This window comes from Chamaea fasciata, unplaced genomic scaffold, assembly GCF_029207755.1.
Source record: "Chamaea fasciata isolate MVZ Bird 193981 ecotype frontalis unplaced genomic scaffold, bChaFas1.0.hap1 SCAF_2, whole genome shotgun sequence".
Lineage (NCBI taxonomy): Eukaryota > Metazoa > Chordata > Aves > Passeriformes > Sylviidae > Chamaea > Chamaea fasciata.
The window spans coordinates 7,611,013-7,633,539 of record NW_027094087.1 but is presented as its reverse complement, the minus strand read 5'-3'; the positions used below and the strand labels follow the sequence as shown (position 1 = coordinate 7,633,539).

Genomic DNA, 22,527 nt, shown 5'->3' with positions numbered 1-22,527 from the left:
TGCCTTTAATCTTAGGATGGGTGAATCATAATTGCATTTTACTTTATTGTCTGTAGTGTCTTTCTAATCATTTTTACATGCTGTATAACTGCTACAAATAGTTGTGCTAAAAGTTCTTAGAGTATAATGGATGGTGTTGCTTGTATTGTGAAGCTATTGGAACAGAAATCCTTGCTGTACTGGAAAATCCTCCATTATCTTTCCTATAAAAACACTTAGAAAAGTTCAAGGGAGTGGTTCCACAAAACTGCTGTTTTTTTCAGGTTTGCTATTTTCCAGCTGAAAGCAGCACGTTTGCAGGTAATTGGTTTAGGTGTGAAATTTGACATAAAGATATCGAAGGAACTCCTTAGCAATTACCTGTTCTAACAGAAATGTAGGATTACCTGACGGTGTATTCTATTTTGTATTCTTTGGTTTGTTTTTCGTGTCAAGATCTGCTATCTCAAAAAGCATCTCCAAATAGTCATCAGAGTTTTGTGAAGCATGAGATTGACCCTCCTACTTCTGAGGGGCGCTTGCTCATGACTAAGCCTTCATCACTTTCTGCTTGTGATGATGCTGAATCCGCTGCAGTTTCATGTTATGAATCCAGGCTGTTCTGCAAGTCATGTGGCAGAGAGACCACCTGGCTTACTGGGTTTTTGTTTTGTTTTGTTTTTTGTTTGTTTTGTTTTGGTGGTTTTTTTCTTGGTTTGTTTTGCGGTTGTTCTTTCTTCCTAGTGCTGCAGCAGTCTTTTTGATTGCAACGATGGCTTTGCAGTGCCTGCGTTTAGCTAAGGGTTTAGGCGCCGGAATTCAAAATTACAGCTCTTAAATAATATTTCTTTCTATCTTACAAAGCAAATCACAATATACCTACAGGGAACAGTGTCCTTTAATTCTGACATATCTTCAGCACTGTCAGAACCTTCTCCCAGGCTATCTCTAAATCTCTGCCTTTAATGTACTAACATTCTCTGTTGAATATTCACAGGTATGAGTCTTTATTGATCCGAAGTATTTGGTGTTCTTGTTCTCTGGCATTAGCTCACCTGTAGGAACACGGGTTCTTTGGCTTAAACCAAGTTAGACTTGCTACTCTTAACACTAAAATATGGCTAGTTTTGCCTCAATTCAGTAGGGCAATGAGTGCTGTTTACATATTCTGCATCACAGTGGTTCTTTTAAGGTAATTGTTGAATTTTACTTTGTCTTTTTATCCCATTAGCAATGTAATTAACTCTCTTGAAGACCTTCATCTGGTTCAGGGGAGGAATCTCTTTCCACTGATGATAAAAGTCAGTGGCATTTACCTTGTTTTCCATTTGAAAGCATCCCTATTGGAAAGAGTCTGTGAAAGACCTCTATGCAAATCACCTGTTTAAAGATCTCTTGGCTCAGGCAAACAAACTCTAGGAAGCTGTAAATCAAACATCAAGGCCCAGATCTCTGCTGCAACATGAATATTACTAGGTTTTTAAGTTAGTTTTGTGGAACCTGAAACTAAACAGGCCAGGTATTTCAGCAGCAGATAGCGTCACTGAGCTATTCAGAGGGGAAACTGAGAGCTGTGGAGATATGGCTGTTGTGGAGGTAGATAATGACAGTGAGGACATACCTGAGACTTGGCTTGAATAAGGGAAATAAAACAATGGAAGTTGCTAGGTGATTGTGGCTTTTAATCCACTTCGGAAAATAGGCCAGGCTATTCTGAGATGTCACCTGTTCTATGGCTAGGGTGAAGGTAGGTGAAATAGTACCTGAAATCCTTGGAAATGCTTCCGAAGAGGCAATGCAGTCCAGCTATAACAATACTGAGCTTAATTATCATTTTTTATGATTCACAGTTAAATTCTATCTATAGCTGCTGCAGGAGCCGTTAAGAGAAAAAAAAGCAACTCTTTTTAAGGTAACGTGATCTTTTGATACTGCAGCCTTCTTTCACAGGACTTGATTTTTTTTTTTTTTTCCCCCCACGATGAATGCCAAGTGAATTCTTTGGGTGTTTAAGGCCCTTTCTGATGAGCTGTGATGAAGAGCACGATCTGTGGCTCACAGCGCTCACCTTGCACTGTCTGGTTGGTATGAGCAGTGGAAATGAAGGATTAGGGCAGGAATGTAGGTGTAGAGGATTGTGCTTCATCATGCTCCTTCAGTCACTCTGTCTAAGGTTCATGGGTACCAGACAGGCCTGGGGCACACGGTCAAGGAGCTGCTCTTTGCTGGGAACTGCTTTGAGCAAGGAGAGGGATGTAAGCTTTTTGCATCCTGGGAGGACGAGCGTTGCGGCCTTGCAGCTGGAACATAGGGGAAATGTTCAGGGAAACTAGAACAAGTAATTCATGCAGTGATCTTTGAAAAGTTAAGTTTTAGCCATGACATAAACAAATTATTCATTTCTTTAATCCTGAATAATAATAAGAAGAATGTAATGATGATATCTAGACAGCTTCAACTAGGCTGTAAGTCTTCTTCCCCAACACATCTCCATTTTCTGTCTCACTCTCTCCTCTGATTAAACTTGACTTCAAGTGAAACTACAATGCTGGCAAACACTGAAGAGCTGTAGAAGTTGGGCTCCCTGCTCCTCAATGTTATTACAGAAAAATCAACCGCTGGAACATGAGCTCACCACACGAAATTTCTCAGTTTTTCTTTTGTCTTTTCCAGACAGCTGAGTAATCACCCAGATCTTAGGTATAGAGGCTTGTGAATGATTGTCTTGTTACTTGCCTGACAGATGCTAAACCTGCTATAAATTAAGTTGTCTACTTGTTTTACCAGGCAAGTGGGGCTGCATTAGTCAATGTTTGAGCTAACTGAGAAATAGGGGGAATGATGTGGAATGTTCACTGGAACACAATCCAAAGACTTGGTCCTGCAGACCTTCAGGGACTCAGTTGGGTTTTATATGCCCTTGATGACTGAGTGAAAGTAGGTGCAGCTCAAGTGGTAAAATCACCCCAGATTTCTCTAATTTCTTAGCAGATAAGAATCCAAAGAATCACCATGATGGAGCTGCCTTTTTGCAGGTTCCAGCACTGCTCTTTGCTGATTCAAAGCAGGTTAGAGTGCAGAGCTTCTGGCTAAGTTTGGGGACACTGAGTCAATGTACTGTTTTCTGTTAGCATGGCCACCTCTGGCAGGTGTTTTCTTGCATGCATAAACCTGTGTCCTTGGCTTGGTAAGACCACTGAACAGCCATGGGAGTTCCTAATCAGAACAGAGGGTGGATGAACCCAAATTGATGGCTTTCAACTTGCTCTTTGAAGTCTTCGAGTTACAATACTAAAACCACTGACTAAACACTGTGAAACTTTCTTTTACATTAATATTGTGGAGTTGAGGACTTAATATATTTTATTCACAAAATGTAACGTCCTGCTTGTCTACCAAACAGTTGCACTCTGCAGAAGGCATTGGTTAGACTTCATCAGGAAACTATTTTTGTACATTGGCTGTTTCCTCCACTACGTTGCTTTTTTTTTTCTACCAAGCGCGTCACTATCCTTTCTGCAACAGAACCTTCTGGAAAGGAGCAAAAGCTTCAGGGGGGGAAGCTTTTGTCATTTTAAATTTCTCACAGATAGCTCAGGGTAGCAAAACAATGAATGTTTCATTATTACCACAATAGATTAAAACATCTGCAATAAATAATGCTGATGGCTATTTGTGATGGCATGAAGTATTGTTTTTGTTCTCTTTTATAAAATTACAGCTCATTAACTGTCATAAAGCAAAGATACCATAAATAAAACAACTAGTAGTGTTTCATTTCCCAGAAATGTGAAAGCCTGCTGTTTGAGAACTTTGAAAAGTTTGTTTTCACAGCTGGAACAGTCAAGCATTGGAATATATTGGGGTCTGCCAGTTTTAAGGCAAGAGAAAATGTGGAAATTTGGACAATTTTGTTTGTCGTCTTCACAAAGTTAATATTGCTCTTGTCTTCCATTTAATCAAGAAGTGGTTTTTATTTAGGCCACAGGACACCTCTGTTGACCAGCAAATCTTTGTGTGTGTGTGCATATGTATATTTAAATACAGAAGTAATTATAGAAGTGTTGTTACTTCCAAAAAGTAAAAAGAAAACCCGACCTAACTTTCACTGGGCTACAAACCATGGAGAAGTTGCCCAGATATCCCCACACTGAAGCCCATAACTCGTATTTACTGTGGTGTTTTAGGAAAAGGCCTAATCTTAAATGGTAGTTGTTTATAATAATCCAATTGGTCCTTCATCAGAGATCACCTCATCTCACCTCAGATCACAGCAGGTTTATGTGCTCTCGGTTTTCAAGCTGTGAGAATAGACTTGCAGAGGCTCACTTCGCTCACAGGTGTGCTATGATATAACTTTCAGATTTGTTTCCAATTTATTTGCCACAGGCAGGCTTCTACAGAAAACAAGTCTGCTTGAAAAGTGAAATGATTAGAAACATATCTCATTGCCTCAAGTTCTGAATGACAGTTCAAATTTCCAGACCCAGATTTTCTCCTGTTTAGCTTGGGATTTGTGACTGATATAATCATGTGGCAGTCACTAGGAATTTTTTTGTCACTGGCCAGGACATGAGCCACGTTCATGCTGGAGCTGTGGACTGCACACATGCTGTGTCTTGTTGTGGGACACTTCAGCCCACAGCTGTGCTCTGCACAATAGAAAATCCCCTGCTGGATGTAAAATTTCTCCACATTAGGGCTAAATTTGTATTGTGGCTATGGCAGTCTGTATTTTGAAACACTCTTTGTTCCTGAGGTAATTTAGAACCAAATTTAAAAAATTTCTGGCAGTCTGAGCCAAAGTGTTCAGTTGCCTGCACAGTGCGATCCTCTAGTCCAAGGCCCAGAAGAAATTAGATGACAATCAGGGCCTGTGTTGGGTTTTTAATTTTGGGGTTTTGAGGCGTAGGAGCAGGTAGGTGAGAGAAGGAAATTTTTTTAGTTTGTTTATGTATTTATTCCTTTTTTGCATGAAAGTATATGTTTCTGCTACCAGAAACAGTTGCGCTGTAGAATTCCCTTCCAAAGGAGAGTTTGGAGGCTGGAAACTAGCAGGAGTCCAAACAAGTTCTGAAAACAGTATCTTTAGGACTGCACAGAAAGAGGGAAAGAAACAAAGCCCTGAGAATATTTAATAAAAAATGACCGTGTCTGAGTTACTACCTCTAGAACTGATCACCATGTATGGGATACTGATAATTCAAGGGAAGTATCAGTTCAGTATTGAAGTGCAGAAAGTTTTTGGACACATATCTGAAAGAGGGTACTTGACCCTTTGATTTGATCCACTGGTGAATCCTCATCATAATATTTACTTGTCTTTTTTTGAGACCATGCCAATACAGTAGGATTTTCTAAATTTGGAATTAGATCCATCTTGCTGGTAAGTTGCTCAGATGGGATTGGGAAGCTACAGGTATTGGGTTTTTTGATAAATAATAGGCCCAAAGTGCCATAAAGAATGAGGAAGCACAATTGATAGATGCAGGCTGTCTGTACTTGCTTCTTCTAATGATGGTGATAATCCCCAGAAATTACACTTTAGGCTTTGCTGCAAGAATATTTACCCCCTTTTTCCTTCCTCTGGGGCACTGCTTTGATTTTTAGAAGTGTTGGAAAACTCCTCTTGTGCTCTTTTAAAAGTGGGGTAAAATCCCAACTTCTGCAATCCAAGGCAGAATTGAGCACACAATATTGGTACATTGTTTATTAGGGTTTTCTTCTGATTTCTTTTTTTTTATAAATTAGTAGTATGGCCTATCCTTTCTATGTCTTGTGCTTAAAGTGCATTTCTGAATGAGGAGTTCAATGCAGCTTTCAGAAGGAAAAGATTATAGTGTGTTTTGAAGTAGGTGATTCAACTAAACATTTCACCTTTAAATTTTAGGGAGTAAAGCCAGGAATAAAAGATGATGGTCTGTATTTTCAGCAACATACAGCTATGTTTCCAAAAAATGCAATCTATTATATGAAGAGTTACATGTGGGGAATCACAAAGTAGGGCGTAATTTTCGGAGGGTTTGTGTGGAGGGATTTTTATCTTCCTTGTTCCTTTGTAATAGTTGACATTTTCAGACTTGGCCACAAATTCCAGCTGTGCTGACCACATCCACCAGCTGTAGATGCACACAAAGAGACAGTACAAGCACAATATATGGAAAAAAAAGTAAATCTGAGTGTTAGAAATACAAGCTGCTCCAAGTGAATGTTTATGCGTCAGCGCTGTGCAGCACAGCTTTAGACAGCAGAAGTGGCCAGAGCCATGGAAGGAGCCTAATCCCACTGGAACTGGTCTGAGCAGGGACTTTTCAGCCACTTCTATATCCCCAGTGATTCAGCTGCTCAGCACTAGCCAAGACATTTCTGCACACAGATCAATGAGATATGGTGCAGTGCAGATGTTCTTTGCTGTATGGAACTTGGCAAGGCTGCGTAGAGTAGATTTTAGTGGTCAGAAATGTCTGAACAGAAAGATCATCTCTTGCTTCATCAGTACCGCAGGCTTGTGAAGAGTTTCCGATTTTACAGATTATAAATCTGTATCCAGTATCTGTATCAGCACTGGAGCCATGATCATTAAAATGGCTGATTATCACTGATGCATATTGCATGGAACTATTCACCAATTTGTAAACCTAAAGAGTCCTTTGCCTTTCATTCCAGAAAGGCTGTGAAATGTGGAAGAAAAGTTCCTCCAAGTAATTTATCCTTAAACAGCTTGTCACTGCAGTGCAGAACGTGTGAGTCTAAGGAGAATTTTTGTGTGTCTGTGCTGGTATGCTGCACAACAATCCCAGTGGACCATAACTTAATTTACACCCTGGAATGTGCTAGACAACCTGCCCAAATCTGGGAGGTTCTGGCACTGAGCCTTCTACCTGTGCCTTGTCTCAACTCTTCTGGAGGGTTTTGTTTTTTATCATTTTCTATCCTAACAGATAGAAAGGGAGTGATCTCCAAGGGAACACTTGTTCCTAACAAGCAGTCTAAGTGACATCTGTGAGCATGACATGCAGACGCAGCAGTTCCTGTTTCCTGCAGTATCTGAGCTCTCACATCTAGCTGCAGCTGAGGTTGACTGAGGACAATCAAAAGAGAGAGGGTATTTTGCATCATAAGGCTGTTGGATTTTTTTTTTTTTTTTTTTTTTAATTTATGTGGCATCTCTCAAAAACATTCTGTGTGACACTTAGAAGGAACCCACAGGGAAATCATGCAGGATGCAAGAATGTGTTTTCGCAAATATATATATACATATATATATATATATGCACACATATAAAATAAAAGTACCATTCAGCATAGCATGGATAAGATGCTTAAAGACATGGGGCAGAGAAGATATAAATGGCCATTCCTGAGGCTCTAGTCCGCACCTTAATAATCCTGGTATACCCTTAGAGCTGAGGCTAACAGACTAACTGTGCCTCTTGGGGTTTCTTGGGTGGGAATGTTAAGTGCCTAGTGATGATCAAGTATCTTGAATGATTTGCAAATCAGCTCTTTATGATGTGTACAGGATGCTGTGGATGGTAATGCTTCTGATTACTATCTACTCAAAAATGCAGAGTAACAAGCAAAGTGATCTAAAATGCCAAGAGGAAAGAATTTTCTTAGTGGCCTACAGATGGCAGACCAATATAACAGATGAATGATATGCTTGAAGTCCGTTTCTCTGAATATTAGAAACATAGTACTGCACCTTATTTATGCAGGTTTTCATGGAGAAAGACGTTTTAACTGGGTCACTATAAAATGCAACTACTTTTGCACTTGCACTACTTCAGAATATGTTCAAAGTATTTTGCTTTGTGCTATAAATGGTGTTCAAAATTCAGTCCAAAAGCTCTTAACTAGAATTGTCTTAAGGGTTATTGGACCTACATAAAGATTTTGCAAATTGACTCCAAATTCTCAAAGATGAGTGTGTACAGGAGGACACTTAGGTTTGCTTGTATGTAGCTCATCAAATTACTCCGCTTTCTTAAGAATGTTGCAATTGTTTTTGCTGACAGCTTGTACATTTTTGTATAAATCTAGATCAGCTTTTTTCCTGTAGAAGACAGCAATAGATAAAACTAATGGTTGACTTTTTTTGATCTTTTAATATAAAACAAAAATTCCTTCAGAAGCTTTTGGTCTGGAAGGGAGGAAGAATCAGAGACAGTAAAGCTTTTGTTTCTCTTCCTCTTGAGCACTGAGCTTTAGTGAATGATTTGATACTCTTCTGCATCTTTAGCTCATAAAGGCACTAATTCCATAAGGGGAAACAAAATGGCAGCAAGCCTTTTCCTTCACTTGGAGAAAAAGAAGTTTGAGATGGCAAAAAATAAGAAAATGTGGCTTTTACTGGTCTTCTTGTTCAACGAATGTCTACCTGAAAGGACATCTTAAACATTGTAATTTTTCAAGTGTTTCGTATTTGTTATATAAAATGGTATTAAAAAGGAGTTGGAATAAAAAAAAAGCTGTTGCGGGTCAAAACCTTTCCATATTGTTTGCAAAATGGCTAATGGTTCGAAAAATCAAACTTGCTGTACTTCACTGTTTTTGTCTTCTTTTTTTTTTGACTGTAGATTGAAATAGGCATATTTAAAATATTGTGAGGTATGGAAGTGATTACAACCTGCCGCTTAAGGCACAGCTCAGGAAATTGAAGAACAGGGGCTTAAAAGTAGTCCCCAAACAATGGGCTCGACAGACTTTCTCACAAAACGCCTCAAAAGCTTTTTTTTTTTTTTTTTTAAACTAGAAAATACTCAGTTTCAACCGAGGGACTGGAAAATATGTTGTTATATTCTTGAACTGCTTTCTATTATGGAAATCAAACAAGCTTTCATGACGGATTACTCTTCAGGCAAGGGGAAAGGAATGCTTGTGGAGGCCGCACGCAGGTCTGTGGTCTGTGCTCTGCTCTACTGTTGCAGCTAAGGCTGTCTGAACTGTCTTCTAAACCACAAGTGTTATTCTGGCTGTTAAAATACCCAGCGATGCAAAAACTCCTAAATCTAATTCATTTGTGCAATATATATATATTTAATATACGAAGTGGCAAGAGAATGGTGTATGGTCTTTCTGAGCTGCCCTTGTGCTGTGACACCACGACAGAGTGGAGTCATGGTCTGCCCTGGCATTCTCTGCCTTATCTGTCATGTATGTGTTGGAGTGTGAAAAGAATAAATTTCCCAGTATATTAACTTCAAATGTGACGGGAAAGTGTCTGGTTTCATATCTGCTACAAAGATGAAATGTGGAAGGGGCTGCAAAGTTTGCTGCTTAACTTTGCCATCTAAGAGCCTTGCTATTTCTGTCAAAAGATAGAAGTTGCTTGAGGAAAACTGTTTTGAAGATCTGCCGGTATTGGAAATCCACATAAGAATGCTGGGGGGATGTATGAGAACAATGATGCTGCATCCCTAATATCACGGTGACATGTGCCTGGCTGCTGGCTAGATTGTTTTTTGTTGGCTTCTTTTCTTTTTTCTTCCCTTTTTAAAAACTGGAAATTATATAATTATATGCAATTGGAAGAAAGGGAGGGGGGAGATAATCTTGCTTTGAAAATGGCTTCTGTCATGACACTAAGCTTTGCTGTCTCCTGAGGTTTCTCAAACAGCAAAGCAGCAAATGAGACTAAGTAATTAAATGCGAGAACTGATGAAATAAGTTCTGTGAGTCTTTGCTGGCTCATGGGAAGGGGCTTCTGAATCGATGCTAAGGCGATGAACTGGCATCATTCAAAGTGAACAGCATTCTGAAACACTTTGTTTTAATGAGTCTACAGCCTGTGACTCCCAGCCTCAGAACTGAGAACTCAGGTGGCTAGAATGAGACTGGTATTTTCTAAGAGTGTGAGAGGAGACAGAGGTTCTGACCCATTTTCTTTCTTCTCCAGACTGCAGCAGCTCTGCTTTGTGCGCCGTATGCCGGCAGAGAGTATCCTCATAGCAACAACTGTACAGGCAGGGCTGCTTTGAAAGGTAATACTCACAATGTGCTTTCTGTATAATAGGGCCTAGCAGTTACGAAACAGGAGGTTAGTGAAGATTATAGGAACAGCTGTCTGCTTTGTGCCACTCCCACGCATTCCCCGAGCCAAACTTGGAGGACCTGACAAGGCGAAGCATATTGCAGCCAAGATCTTTTCTTTGTAAGGATCCATGTATACATAAAGAAGTCAAAATAGATTCAGCAGTAGTGAATCATACTTCTTTATAGTTTATTCTGACTAGATTACCATTACTCCAATATCCTTGGTTTGCAAGGAAAAAAATACGTGCTGCTGCCTTTTTCAAGCTACTCTGGGGATACATTTCCTCAGGCATCTATCCAGAGAGAAAGAGAAATTGAACCAGCATCAGTTGTTATTTCTCTGCAGAAAATTCATTTCTTTAGAGTGCAAGGAAAGTGTAAAGCACTTGCTTTTTCTTCCTTTTGTGCCTTTGATTTTATTTCTGTTTTATATGAATAAGTATGAGCTCTGAGCCTGCAGTTTACTACGTGCATATGGACAGCTGCACCTGCATGGAGCCATGCTGGCTTCAGTGAGGCACCATGTGGGCACAGCAATCTGCCCACCCGTAAGCTGTAAATCTCAGAAGGAGGAATTTCCCTGGTTTATGTGGTGTTCTTGAAGGAGTAAGGTATTGGAAAGTGCCTGTAGGGTGTCAGCAGGTGCCATATGTGTTTTCCCACACAGCCTTACCAATGCACAGCATTCCTGACCTGTAACCACTCTCCTTGTGCATGTGGTATGAAAGCTGATGACCATCCATGAGAGTGCTGCTTGCATTGAGCTGAGTTCCAAGCAAGACTTCCAGTTTGTAGGTGGTGTTATGCTGCTAAAAGGCAAACAAATAGAAGGCAATTTCCAAATCTCAATCTGTTTAAAATTAAATACGTTGATATCTCTTGGTATTTTCTCAGTTGTATTTTTTGTTACTCTTACTGAAGTTCAGATTTTGCCTGGATGTGTGGTTTGGGGGACGAGTTGTTCTTTACAGCACGATAAAAACTAAAGATACTGAGCCATAAAGGCAAAGAATCACTGCTAGTACACCTTGCAAGAGAGCACAAGAAACTGCATCCACCTGTTCTAACCAGGCTGTGCAAACTCATCTGTGTTTTATCCATCTTATCTAAGAGTCACACGTATGACTTGCTGGAGAACCACCATCAAATGAGACTCTACCCAAAATGCAGCTGCTTCTCTTTCAATCAGGCCTCACACATGCAGGAGAGTAGCCCTGCCTGCCTTCTGCCCCACCTCTCTCCTTCCAATTATTAAACTTGCATGAAAAGGTTTGTAATATTCTTTATATTGTACAGCTTATCATCATTCTCCCTTTTGACTATTATCATTCTCTCGTGACTGTAAGTCAGCTAGCCCTACTTCAAAATATTTTCTTTTTATTTTCTTCTTATTATTATCTATTTATGTTTTATTATAGAGGTATTGAAACAATGATGTGCAAGTGTAACGTGGGGCCCAAACAATTGTTGAAAGTTTTTCATGTACCTGGGACTCACTATATTTTTATGTTTGTCTCGGACTCATCTCAGATTTGTTTCATTATTCAGTCAGGATTGAAAACTGCTCTCTGTTAATAATCAAGGGTATCAAAGAGGGCTGTATCAAGTTTCTGTGTTTTGAGAAGACTGCAAATCATTTTCAGGAGGTGGGTAATTAAATGTGTGGTCTTTTGTGTCTCTTTCAACTGAAATTTCAGAAGGGTCTGTTTATCTGAAGATGTAAAGGAGATAAAAGTATCAGTAGTCTGTATTGTATAGATTTTGGGTTTCATAGGCAGACTTCTTGTTATGAAAGAGTTAACAGCTATGCAGAAACTTGTGTTAGACTTTTTTAGTCAAGCAGCCCTGAGATTGACCAAAATGCTTTCAAACACTAAGATCAAGTTTTATTACAACACAAACTAGACCATTTAACCATTTAAATGACTCAAAAAACTGGAATGTCCTTGGTGAGACAGAATGAAAACATCAAGGGTTCAAACAACAATGCAGAATGTGCCTGGCCTGGGCTCTGCTGGGAGCTGGCTGTACTCCCCCAGTCCAGCAGGAGGATGGACACACTGCCCACTTCCCTCAGCAGTTGTCCTGCTGTTTCCTGGAGCAGCCAGCTGCATGCTGTGTTCTCTATTTTGGCCTTCAACAGTCACTCACTGTTATAACCTTTAGGCACTAAATTCTACTGCATTCTCCTCACAGAGAAATGTAAAGAAACTCTGACAAGTGTCTGGTACTGTAATTCTGAACAGGATGTGCATGACTATAGTTGAGCAATTCCTTTGATGCTTCCCAATTATCCTGTAATATGCCTGTGATTTAATTTCCATTAAATGTCACTAGCAGATTAATCTCTCTTAAAATGCTGAACAGGCAAACAAATTACTGCCTTATTATCAAGTAATTTTAGTGTGGGTTGAGCAGAACCTAAAGCAAGTTGATCTTGTTCTAAATCAAGGATACAACGTGATAGGCAGGTTTATACGTAAGGGGCTGAGAACTTAAATATTTGTCTTTTTTTTTGCAATTGTGCGTTGTTCTTTGTCTGAATAAATAATTATCCTCTGTATCTGATAGGAGAATAGAAGATCACACATTGTGTGAAGGATTACTGTAATGTATGCAGTAGGCATTTCTTTTTTAAACAGGCTTTTTTGGAGTCCTGTTTGACTTAAGTTTTTCTCCAAAGCTGATTTGGATAAGCTCCATTACACGCAGATTGGATGGCTGCAGATTTTTGCCATGCAACTCTGAATGTCTAAATCACCCTAGAATATCCTTTTATTGTACTTCTTCCATAGATTTATATGCAGTGGTGTTTGGATTTTTTCATTCCTGCTGCTTCTTTTAGTCAAAATGCTGGAGACTTTGTTAGAACAGTGGAATATAGGAGAACATACTGATAAATTGTCTTGATACGTAGTTTCCAAAGTGCAAGAGTACACTCCAGCAAAATCAGTTGTGATATCATGAAGTAGCACTACTTTTATGTAACAACTGCCTTAAAAGGGTTTCTTTCATAGGCATCTGTACAACAAGCTGGAATGTGCATATTCATTTTTCTTGTTTCTGTTTGTCTCTTGCTGGTTTTCATTGAAAGTTCCCTTATAGCTCTCAATTCAATTCTACTTGAACTTTGCATATTTTAAGGAAAATGAAGCAGTTATGGTCTCTGCCTACATGAAATTCCTTCCTATTTTTGAAACTGTACTTCTATGGTTGAAAATGTTGTGTTATAGCCAGACAATATTATAAATTCTATAATATTCAACTTTTTCCTTGGTGTTTTTCTTTTCAAGGACAATGTGCTTATCAAAGGGATGTTACTGAGTGATAAACACAATATCAGATTGTAATGTTTCCTTTGTTAAAAATCTGTGCTCTGGGAAAGAGTAGAAACTGTGATACGAAAAACTGCTGAACTCCATACCCCAGAAGGAACCAAGGCCTCTTTTATCACAGGGTCAGATCACATTCAGCAGTGGCAGACTTTGATACTTAAACCACTGGAGTCTTGTTCACAGTCACCTTGCTGCACTTCAGTTAATAACATTTATACTCTAATTTCTGTACCAGATGGAGGTAGTCTATATACACACAGTAGAAAAGAGGGCAAAATGCAGTCTTGTACTGCCATCAGTCCTCACAGAAATAACTCCAACATCAGAGAGAGGCTGGGATTAAGAACCTGCCTTGGAAATCCCCAACAGTCCATGGTGATGGCTGATGTATTAAAAAAAAAAAAAAAAAAAAAAAAAAAAAACCTAATAAAAAGGATTTTAAGAAACGATACTGATGGTCTTCCATGTGGCACTGGTAATAGAGATTTTTGCATGACAGGACAGGAAATCATGACATGTGGGATTGCATGTTGCATTGCTGCCTTTGCATTCAAATGTTGTATAATAAGGAAGTTTTTTTTATATCACAGAGCAGATTTAATGTTCCTAGCAGGGAAAATTATTTGCAAGGCTACAGCAGTATACATTAGACGCTGCTGCAATTTTGGATTACTGTGGTAACTACGACCAGAGACTTGAGGTGCCGACTCCTCCTCATACATCACCCTTGGCTTTAATCCCTAACTTCAGCCTTGCTTTTGTTTTTGGAGCAGAGTTGGGGGTTTGGTGTGTTCTTTATGCCGCACGTGGTGCAGGTCCTGCAGCTCACGACAGGAGGCCAGGCTGCTCCAGGTTCAGGAGGTCATTCCACTCGAGGAAGTGCTGGTGCTTAATGGCCACTAAGGGCAGGATTCATCTCCTTCAAAGCTGCTGGAGAGAAGCTCTCTAGGACACAATTAGGGCTGTTTCTCTCCTGATTACAGAGGGAACCCTGGAGCACCATCTTCATAAGCTTTTGCAGAGAGCTCTGATTTATGTCCACCAAAGGAGAAAAAAACACCTTTTTTCAGCCTGAATCTCAAGTGATTGAGATCTCAGTCTTTTCTCATCATATACAATGAGTGAAACAGTTTTTACTGTACCTTGCCAGAGTTCTTCAGGTTTGGGGATTGGGGTTTTTTGGGGGTTTTTTTTTTAACTTTAACTGATTGTCTCCTGCACTTACAGTTGAGAGGTGTTTTATATAAGACTCTGAATTTAATGATATTTACTGAACAACTCCATGCCTAATGCCTGGATTTCTGCTTTATTGGAGAAATTTGTTTGTGCCCATTATGACAGTTCATTTTCTCTGTGGAAAATAAAGGGGCTTTTAACAGCTGTAGAAGACAATAGGTTCTAAAATGCATTTTATTGATGACTGCTTACTACAACTGAGTCTAGATGAGGGGAGAGTGTAAACCTAAAATTATTTTTGTGCTTTCTATTAGAAGCACTCTCATGGTATTTGAGGTGTCTTAGCTAAGCCTACTGATTTTAAATAAAGCAGCCTATTCCTGTTGTGTGTACAGTTAGTTGCTCAAATAATCAATTAGCCCTCACAGGGGAAATTTTTCAATTTTAAGTTATTTGCAAGCAACATGTGAGTAAGGGCTTCGCCGTGAAGTTGTACACAAAGGGAAATTTTTGTATTAATTGTGTAAGTTTTGCTGCAAATTGTTTATTTGTTTTTTTTAACTTATTTTCATAGAAATCTCTTAAAGGAACTAGGAAATTAAAACAATATTGGACTGTACTTAATGAAGCCAAGTTTTCAAGCTTAAAAGGCAGGCTTATAGCCAAGAAGACAGAGCTTAAGACGGGTTCTGATATCCCCCTTTAGAGATGATGAGATATCAGTTCATAAAAATGTCTTGCTTTGCAGGGAAGGATCAGGAAAGTTTCTTAGCTGCAGGCTGATACCAAGTGACATGGAATATAGCTGCAGAAAGTGGTTTCTAATTTGGCTTTAGAAAGTACAGGTAGCACAGAGCCCCCACTTATGTCTTGATGTGAAAGTATGTTTTAGATTAGGCATTATTTCATTCGGCCTGTGTATGCAGCTGGTCAAAAGAGAAATCCTGTTAACCTGTGGGGGAATGTTCTTCATGTTAGAAATGGCTTATGAGTGAAAAATGGACTTTGGGACTATGACTGAGGCCAAAGTTTGGAAGGGACTCTTGGAGCACTCTCTTTGTGACACCAAGTAGGACATTTTTGGGGTGTCTGGCCATTTTGAGCACCAGGTTAACATAATAGTTGGCTGTAGTAGCTCTCCAGGAGGAAATATCTGTAAGATGCATCTCCCCGTCTATGTATTCAACCAATTATCTATGGCTTCAGAGGTGATCATGGCCTTTCAACATCCCCAGGAGGAGAGGAACTGCCAGGCTGAGGTGTTTGTACAGCCTAGAGCTGTATAGTACTGACTGTTCATCTCCCACAGACCTCTGCCTGGTTTGGGGGGGGGGGGTTTCCCTTTTCTGGTACATATATCCTGAGCAGTTTCTGATGTGTAGAAAAGTAGTTTAAAAAGTGATCATAGTAAGCATCTTTGTCGTGCCTTTCTTGTGTTTTTTTCTGTTCTACCTTTCATGCTCTCCTCAGGTTTTATGGACACAAGTAATGAAACACCTAGAGAGTGAATACTCTTGCTGCTTGCCAAATGTAGAAATGTTCCATCCTTACCTCTGCTGTTCTGCTGCTGGTCATCATTTTCTGTCTGTGATAAAGGGCATTTTAAACCTGAGAAAATTACATTGTTTAGGAACGTTTGTATTGGTTTTATTTTTCTGTACAGGAAGTTGGAAGATGACAAAATGTGTATAAATTTTTTTTTTCATCTGTAGAAAGTGTTACTCTATGATAAATGCTGTGGCAAACCTAGTCAATATTTACCTGTGGATGTTTGTTAAAGGAGACATACAAAAAAAATCTCTTCTAAAAAGACAAGTTTTTTATTATTTAATTCCTTTCTTATACAGATTTTTGAAGGTAAAAGTATATTTTTGACTGAAAAAATCTTCATTAGAAAACTTTCCTGCTGGTTTTTCTTTTAGGAACAACATATAAATTTTTAAAACTCAAAAATTTAAAAATAAGGCCCCCTAAATGCCCAAGACTTTAACAGCATAAAAAAAAAAAAAAAACAAAAAAAAAAAAAAAAAAAAAAAAAAAAACAAAAAAAAAAACCCTACAGTAAGTATATCCAAAATCATTTGTTTGTAAAGAACGTGAGTTATGTTGTAGGAACAAACATGTTATAAGACCAGTTTTTTAGGTTTTTTTAATGGGCAAAAGATCCAGAAGGTGCACTGAAGATTTTTTATTTTTTATTTTTTTAATAACTTCACTCTTGGGGCTTAAAGACAGCCCTGAATAATTGTGCACTATTGTTTAGGTTATACTATCACTGAATTTAGAAATATTTCCCAGTGTGCACATTTGTGGTTTGGTTTTTCCATGACACAAATGCTATGTTCTCATGAAAGCAATCAAATGAAATTATTTAATTCCTGATTTTATTTTGTTTTTTAACCTTACTTGATGGTTGAAGACTTATTATAGTTATTACTTACGTATTGAGTTTACATTAAATCAGCCTCCGTATGGGGTCAGGACATTAGGGAAAGGAAAATTTTTGAGGTTTGCATGTTAGTACTGTTTGAGGGTGGGTTCTTTGGGGGATTTCTTTTTGGTCTTGGGTTTTTTTTTTTTTCTTTAGTATTATTTTGTATATACTTGAGCAGAAAAAGATGGAATTTCTTGAATTCAGTAGTGGAAGAAGAATAGTGAAGAGAATGCTATTTTCTTTAATTCATTTGTCTATTGGGAAGTAACCTCTGTGAATAAAAATTACTGCTGCTCATAAAGTAATCCTATGTATACAAGCAGCTGTAAGACTTCTGATGTCTGTTTCTGGTTAACACACAAGCCTGCTATGTAACTCCTTCCAGGTTTCTTACTGATTGAGGGTTCTTTCTTTCTTGGAGGGAAATTAACTCATATAAAATATTCCTAATCTTTTAGAACTTAATGGCCAAATATTGGTCCCAGTGCTAGTAAGCAGGGTTTAGACTGGGAGAAGTGGTGCTTGTCTTACAAAGCAGAAGATTGAAGAAGGCACCAGGAAATCAGTAATATTAAGAATCATAAATGATAAAGTACTTCAAGCCATTATTTATGGATGTTTTAACTATATCGTATGGTCTATTAGCTAGAAATAATTTCTCCATGCTCTTCTCCCCAGGAAGATATGCTGAAACTTTCAGCTTCTCTGTTTACCTCAAATTTTAGACAGTTGTCCAGGAATTGAGGGGCTTAGGACAAATGTTGTGATCTGAATATTTGATCTAAATAGTCAACAGTGAGTTAATATTATGCATTGAAAATAAACTTGACTGTAACCACTTTTAAGATACGCTGCTTTCAATAAGGCATTTTGAATAAATATTAGTGCTAATGAGATATATGGAGTTGGAAACTCAAATGAAGCAGTGTGGTGCTTGTAAGATGTGCAAAACTACTCAGGCCAAGCCTAGGATCCAGCTTAACTTGTTTTCTGTTTACACCAAGAAACGACTGTTGGAGAGTACAATCCCAGCAGGAAGTGGTGAATAGCTTTACATTCCAAATGCATGTGTTTATTCCTGATGTATGATGGTATTTCCCTTCTGTGCGTGTCAAGGAGGTGGAAGACTCCCCACCCTGCCAGTTCTGCAGTGAAAGACAGATCTATTTCCAGGAGCTGTTGCCTAAACAGGGCTCAGCCTGTACCAAAGTCCTGGCCAGGACAGGTCTGTGCTGCTCAGGAGCTGCTGCAGGGCTGGAAGGCACAGACCTCCACGTAGCTTCACCTCTGAGGTGGCCAGGTGGTTTTTGTTAATGCCATTTACTTTTTCTTTGAAGACTAAGTCTAAGTTTTCATGGTGCTGTATTTTTTTTGTGGATATGGGGATATATACAGGGATGGGCTGGGCCCTGCGAGCAATCTGTACCAGCACAAACTGAAGGCCTCTGAGAAGAAATAAAAAGACAGGTCAAATGGAAAAGAGAAGAAAAGGGTTTTCATACAGACTAGACTGATGTTGCTCCTATCTCACAAAGGTTTGATAGCCATTTTTAATGAAAATCTTACATTTTGTTTCACTTGGGTGAAACGATTGCTTTGTCCAATACTGGCATTCACCACCACCCCCTCAATTTTTTTTTTTTTTTTTTTTTTTTACTTTGTCAGTGACAATGGAGCTATGAAAAGCTTGTTTTAACTGATTAATTAAAATATCCAAGAAGTGGTTATTCATACTGCATAAAATAGGAACCCAAAACTCTCTGAGCATGTATTATTGATGGCATTACTGTATGTGAGTGGAATGTGTAAGTGAATTTTATCAATGCCCTTTCATTTCTTAAATGACTTAATCTGTGTCAGAAGTTCTCAAAGTACAGTATTTCCAGCTGAACTCTCAGTAGTTAATCTAAGGGCAAAAAAAGATAGAGCATCACTTTTTTTTGTTTACTGAAATAACAGCAGTAACTAAACACCAGCTTTCCCACATGAAATAGTTTTACTTTGAAATATCTTACTTTCTTATGATTATAAAGAAGTCAGGAGCACCCAGAGTAAAACATCTTGCTTTCAACAGCTCTATTCCTTGTGACTTTAGTGTTCATGCAGCTGAGTGCTAAGTTCTTGTTTTCTTGATCTTGAGAGGGCCAGTTGAGAGAGAAATGTATTGGTAACTCAGTGTTCAGGGCAAATTGACCCCTGTGTTGGCAAAGGGCAGGGTTGAGACACTTCTGATGATGATTTTGCTTTGCTTTTTCTTGCAGAAGTCAGGTACTTCAAAGATCAAGGGGCTGTACTTGAGTGTGCCCGCCAGAATGCACAAGCTCTAACACGATGTTCCCGTGTCAGTGACGGATCATTCCTGGTTGGGAGGTCAGGAGTGAGCCTTGTGTCAGGCTGAGTGCAGGCCTGCTGGTGCAAGTCCTGTGGTGAGAACACCAGCCTTTGTCCGTGGAGCAGGCTGGCAGTTTGTGTGTGCTCAGGTATTACTGCTCAGCTGGCAAACAATGGCTCGTGAACCCATGGTGGCTCTTTGCTGTGATCACCTGTTTGTACCTAAGTGTAGTAATTGCTCTTCACACACGTACCTAAAATTCTCATCCAGGTTCTTACATGCCTCTCAGCTAGCATAGCACCTTCCTTTTATTTCTTTTTTCTTTTTTTCCTCCCCCCCCCCCCCCCCCCCCCCCCCAGCTTTGAAAATTTCTGTTTCTCTGTTCAGGTGTGCTACGTTGACTCTAGTAAAGCTGATTCTTATATTGCCCAATGGCAATAAAAGCAGCAATAAAAAGGAAAGATTGGAGTGATGGCTTTGAAAATCATACTGCAGCCAGATACAAGGGCAAATAGATAGCCTAGTTCACATCTTGTATCCTTAATGTCTCCATATTTCCATGTTATCCTTCTGTATTCAGATGACTGATAGGAATGATTTTGTAATGCACTGTGGGTTTGTGTTTGGTTTCCTTGTGATCCCTGATCCCCTAATCCTTTTTAGACTATGGCTGAGAAGGTTCTGATTAGTCACTTGTTTATGCTCCAACAGGAGCATCAAAATCCAGTGTCTTGATATCTGTAAGGGAGGGAGCTGCTGACACTATGTAATTTGACAAGCCCAAATGACATTATTTCTGGTTTTGCTATTGTAGCATTTGTACTCCCCACTCCCTGATTTACTTTTCTGAAATATCTGCATTTTCATCATGGAAATGTCTGTTTATGAAGGTTAAAGTTAACTCAAAATTAATTTTAAAAACACCTAACAAATGAGTGTTAGTAAACCATTAAAGCATTATATTACTTCTAGTATTTGTACTGAAAAAATTCTCTAAAAAGAAACTGTAAGTTTTGATACGAGAGTAATTTTTGGAATCATATTGTGTACCTGAAAGCTTAAGGGGTAGCTAATTTTTAGGAAGGGGTAGCTAATTTTTAGGAAACCATAAAGTTGTCATTGTTTTCTGGTAGAACAGCCATAATGGCATAAAAATTGACAAAATATTTGAGGAAGTCTAAGTGAGAAACTGGAACTAATTGGACATCTTCTCATTTGGCTGTCTTGAGTCCCTGTTTTGAAGGATTACGTTTTGTAGGGTATGTAATCTAGATCCATTCATTTTTTTGATGTTCTGCAGAATTAGTGATTCATGTGGAAGTCAAAGGGCTAAACAAAAGTGCTTGATATTAGAACTTCACTAACGTTTGTCACCTCTCCTGAGGTGCACTACAGTACATTAAATGTGGCGTATTTTTTTCTAATATAACACGAATGTATAAAAGCAGAAAACTTGCTGCCTTCTTGTATATCCTTCAACTCGTATGTGGATGCTGTTTGCCCAGGCTTTTTTATGCAGGAGCCCAATAATAAAATAAAATGGAGAGTCTCACCATGAGGGAGATTCAACCCAGCAGCCCATTTCTGCAAATGCTATTAGGTGGAATGTAACATCCAGATGTTGTCTCATGCATTTAGCTCATATGCAAAGCATTCCCTTAGTAATATGATTCTACAAGAAACCATAAAACAAGAATAAAATAAAACCCAACAAGAGATGCTAAAAACTTGTTTGGTTTTAATTGCCGTGATAGCCCCTTCCCTTCCTATTTTCAATGCAAAATTCTTTTCTTTGCACTTAAGGTCCGGATATGTTCTTGCTGAGAAAACCCAACTAGTATGGTGGGATTCTACTTGAGTGATTTCAAAAAATGGGGAGTAAGCTCAGGAGTCAGTTTAAGTGTCTTCCATCTTGAAAAATACATTATCCAAATTTTTACCTTCAGTTGCCTGACACTTACTTCTGAACATGCAAATTTTAAAATATTAAAAGCAAAACATACTTTAGTGCTGCACGATCTCAGAGGGTAATGCATAGTAATTATAAAATCATGATTTAATCGCTGATCACCTCTGTCTTGTCAATACTGAGGCCTCCATCTTTGATTTTGAGGAAATGGTGGTTCACAGTAAAAACACGTGGTAAAAATCTGAACAGTGTAGGGTAGTTGTATGCCTGCATTAATTGCTCATAGTGAAGTAGAACAGTGTTGTATTGAACTATATTGGATAATGTTTGGAATTAGAGATTAACTACATCTATAAAAAATAGGGTTTGGCTCACAGTTACTGAGTCAAATACGCCCATTTTTCATGGATACTGTGCTGTATTAGACCTTTTGGAGGAAGATGGTTTTGAAATACGTTTTTGGGGTTTTTTAAGGCTTCTGAGTTATTTGGATTTGCACAGCAAGGAAGGAAGAAAAAAAAAACGATCGCCCAACAGATTAATAATATAGGGCACTGTCTCCTAAAAAGGTCCCTAATTCAACAATTACAGTTTTGTAAGCCCTTTTTCTCTCCCCCACAAAACACGCATCCCTTCTTCTCATCATCCTCCCTAAAAGGAGGAAGAGTAAAAAACAGGGTTATCCATCACTCCTTTTGGAGGAGTCAACTAAGTTCTGGTGATTTCACATTCTCGCAAGCTTAGAAGCTTGTCAAATATCAATTTGACATGACTAACAAAATGCCTGTCTTAACAGCTGCTGTGGCATGGAGGCAAACAGTCCCATGATTGTCTGCAGTTCTTCACCAACAGAAAATGTTTGGATTTCTTTTTATAATGTGGTATTACAGATGGTTACCTAGGCCCAATGTATTTTCCTTATGTGAGGTGCTGTACAAATACAGCAATAAGTGACGAAAAGAAAACTCATAATGACAAAACAAATTGAGCTTTTATGCAATTTCTGGGAAGATTTACATAGACTTAAACTACCTTTTCCATGAAGTCAATTGTGCATGAAGTTCTCACAGAAGTCATGCCCGTCCAGAAACATGTTTGAAACAAAGTCCTATTACTATGTAGTACAGAACGCTCATGGACTTGTAGGGGCGGGATTTGTTTGTTCAGCTTGGGAAGGCATCGTTAAGAATTTACTATTTTGTCCAGCTAATTTCTACTTCCCAAGCTGAATCAGTTAGTTATTAGTATTAATATTTAGAAAGGCAGTTAACTGTTGGCTAAATAATAAAGGAGAGTTTGAGTAAGAAGATATTCCAAAAAATGCATG

At 38.7% G+C, this 22,527-nt stretch overlaps 1 long non-coding RNA gene across 2 annotated transcripts in view; it reads left to right on the top strand.

Annotated features, from left to right (window-relative positions):
- LOC136305023 (uncharacterized) overlaps positions 1–22,527 on the top strand; it is a 140,702-nt gene that overhangs the window by 946 nt on the left and 117,229 nt on the right. The gene's annotated exons all lie outside the window — the stretch shown is intronic.